Consider the following 3,733-nt stretch of genomic DNA (forward strand, 5'->3'; position numbering starts at 1 on the left):
TGGGCCAGGGATTTAGCTCAGTGGTTCTGCTGCCTGCCTCACAAGTGCAAGGACCTGTGTTTGATTCGCCGGTACAAAAAAAAAAAAAAAAAAAAAAATTTTTCAAAAAAAAAAAAAAAAAAAAAAAGCATTGCCAGTTTGTCCTATTGGTCCACCTCCAAAACAGTCACACTGGGACCACTCCCCCGCGTACCCATATGAAAATCATCTCTTTTCTCAACTAAAACTCTCCAGACCTACAGCACCACCTCTAGGATGCGGAGTTGGAAGGATGCTCCAAAGCAACCTCCGCTGCTCTGTCCCCCACCCTCTGCACCTACAAGTCCAGAAAATTAGCCAGCTCCCAACTTGGCCAAGAAGCAAATTAAACCAACCTGGGTTCCCTGACAATACCCATGGGGAAATACTGTTACTTTTCTTCATTAGGCAGAGGAGGGAGTTTCCCACTCTGTTTAAATGGCACACTCCCTTCTTAAGAAGAAAAACCTCTTTTCTAGCCACAGTCTATTACAAAGCTTTGGGGGATCACTACATAGACGAGAAATCTGCCTTCCCATCCTATTGGACTTCTCAGCTCTGTCAGTGGCTCTCCCAAACATCCATCCTCTCCTGTCCCCAGGCAGTGTTGACTCCAATGCTGCAAGCAGGCAGTCACTAGGTACGAGGAGTTCTGTCATCCAGGGTGTACTCCTTCCTCCACCCATCCCATGCCATTGCCTGTCTTAACCTGGATCACCTCATCCTGGAGTCTGGCCTTGGCCTCCTAACTGGTCTCTCTGGCTCAGCCTTTCCTCTCTAATCCTCGTCTCACACTAACAATGGATAGCCCTTCAGGAGCTCAAGCCAGAACAGTCCAGAATCCATCTGTGGTTTCCCATTCCCTACCACCAGGCATAGTCCTAGGTATAAACCAAATGCCTGCCCGTGAAGGAACAGAATGAGCACCATGCTCATACGTGGCGGCTCTTATCCACTGGACAGATGATGAAGGGAGGATGTTAAGCTGAATGAGCTTTAAAGCTTCTCTCCATCCCTGATGTGCTGTGATTCTGGGAACCCCTTGTCTGCAATTCAGGTCCTGCCATCAACTGCTGCCAAGTCTCCTGCAAAGCGATGCCAAATGGTCCCCTACAAATGCCCCTTATATAATCCCACACATGGTTACCCCACTTCCATACGATGACTTCTCAGGTTCTCTTTCATCTTTTTAATTACAAAAGTAACAATGCTCGATGAAATAAAATAAATCAATTCTGAAGTGTTCAAGGTGAAGTCTCTCAAGGAGTACAATCCCATGGGCAGTCACTGGTAGCCGCAGAGTGTGCCACCCCCTAGTCCTTTTCTGTGACACAAACATAGGCACACTCCACTCATGTAATACTCATTCTTATAAAAAGAGGACATTTACTTCTTACATACACTGACTTATTTCACCAGGTACCCAGGATGGTAAAGCTAGTTAGTTTATCTGCTTCAACAGCTGTTATGGGACAGGGATTTAGCTCAGTGGCACCGTGCCTGCCTCACAAGCTCAAGGCCCTGAGTTCAATCCCCAGTACCCAAAAAAACAAAACAAAACAAAGCAACTGTTATTCCATGAATGAAGAAATGGAAGATAAGATTTGTTCAACAAAATCACAAATGAGCTGGTGGCAAAGTTAAGACCAGTCCAAGACCTCCTAACCAAATGCTCCTTATGATCCTGTAAAGTACCCATGCTGCAGAATGTAAAGCTGTATGAACAGCAGGTATAAATAAATTCCTGTTGTACAAATAGTCTATAGAGGCAGACGTGCACATCGGGTGAGGACATGAACTCAGATGTCAGGTTACTTCGGTCAGAATCTGGCTGTCATTTGCTTAATTGTGTGACCTGAGTTAAGCAACTGGTACCCTGAAACACCATCATAATAGTACCTTTCTTATAGGGCAGTTATGAGAATCAGATAACTTAGTATCTGTAAAGCATTCAAAACATTCTGATCCATGTGAGCAAACATTATCATAGCTCTAATATTAAAAACCCCAAATATAACTAATACCTTTCTTTTTAAAAAATAGACTGACAAATCAAAACTAAATCTTGTATTTTGGGACCTTGTCCGAAAAAGAAATCGGTATGGAACACAAACTGATATATTAGTCAAAAAATACTTAAGCGACATAGTGACTGAAACCATTACTACTGGGAGGCCTGACCTGATGAAGACCTTATAGATCAAAACTACCATAACACCTACTGCACCAAGGAATTAAAAAGAAACTTAGCCTGTAGCAGTAATTATCTAAGTAAAGTGGGCTGCAAATCTGTTAAAGAATTGTTTTTACCATGGTCATATTTCTACTAAATTGCTGCTTCTGTACTAAAAGTCCTGGTGTTGCGGAACTGGCATACTAATAGAAAGATTATTATAGAAACGCTATTAAAATGAATTAGATATTATTAAAGATTCAACACTACAACAGTGCCTGGTTACAAAGGATTTCAAGCTGTATTGCCTAATGGGCAGATGAAAGTGCTAATTAAACCCACTCTTAGAGGATGTCCCTAGGCAGGTCTTAAACCACAGGTAGCAAGAAGTCTTCAGCCTAAATGAGGAACCAGTAATTCGTACCCAGTTGGATACAGTCCTACTCGGAAGATGGGGCAGGAACGAGAGTGCAGGTTTTCTTCACAGAAGAGGTAACCCAGTAAAGCAGACAGCATCCAAACTTAATGAAACTCGGTTTTTTTCCTTAACTGCTTTATCAGCAACATTTCAAATTCCTCCTTTGCTTGAGTGAATAAAACTAAATAATCTGTCTTAAATTGGAGACCCTCAATAAACAACACAATCAGGGCGCAGCAGAGAAAGCTTTGCAATTACTACCAAAGCTTTCTCAAGCTACCAAAAGACGCTGAATAGCTAGCTCTGCTGGCAGCACCTTGGCCAAAAACATCTGTCACCGCAAACAGAGCCTAAAGCTCTCAGTGGTTCTTAAAGAGTTGCAAAAGACATTAGCCAAGCGTTTCAGGATCTATTTTGCTTTGCCACCTTGTTAGTTAACTAATCAGGGATGGCAAAGCACCTCACAAATATAAAGTGTCAGGATAATGCTAAGTAAATTCGACTACCTGGTCTAAACGTCAGTGCTAAATTTAAATGGGCGGGGGAGGGAGAGGCTGAGCTATCCCCAGATTGCTGCAATCTAGGGCTCGCTAATGTAGAAGCGGGGAGACCCGCGTGCCCAGCAGCAGCCTCCGGCCCCAGAACAGGGCTCTGGGCAGGACTTCTGGAAGCGAAACCTGGACCAGGGCCACCACAAGGCAAATGCAACGCTGCTCGCGAAGCGCATCCTCGCCGCTCAGCCTCCATCTCTCTGTATCTACTGGATGTCAACAAACCCACACCACAAAGTGAAACTTTCCTGGCCTCCGAGGTCGCGCAGGGTCCCTGCCCTCTGCCTGGGAGCGCGACCCGGGGACAGGTGTGGGGCCGGGTGGGGTGAGGACCCCAGCCCCCAGTCCCAGTGATTGTGTAATCGGCCCCGAGCGGGACTCAGGACCAGCTCCCCAAGCCGGGGATGAGAGGCCAGCCGGGGACCTGGCTGCAGGCGCTGCGCCTGAGAAGCAGGGGGATGGGGAGAGGTGTCGTCCCGCCCCCCGGGACCGCCCCCGGGCAGTTGTTAAGGTGTGTCTTATGGCCCAGAATGAGATGCATCTTCCTATTTTGGTGAATATCCCATGGGAGTT

Source organism: Fukomys damarensis, unplaced genomic scaffold (genome assembly GCF_012274545.1).
Source record: "Fukomys damarensis isolate Sample0158 unplaced genomic scaffold, DMR_v1.0_HiC HiC_scaffold_23, whole genome shotgun sequence".
NCBI lineage: Eukaryota > Metazoa > Chordata > Mammalia > Rodentia > Bathyergidae > Fukomys > Fukomys damarensis.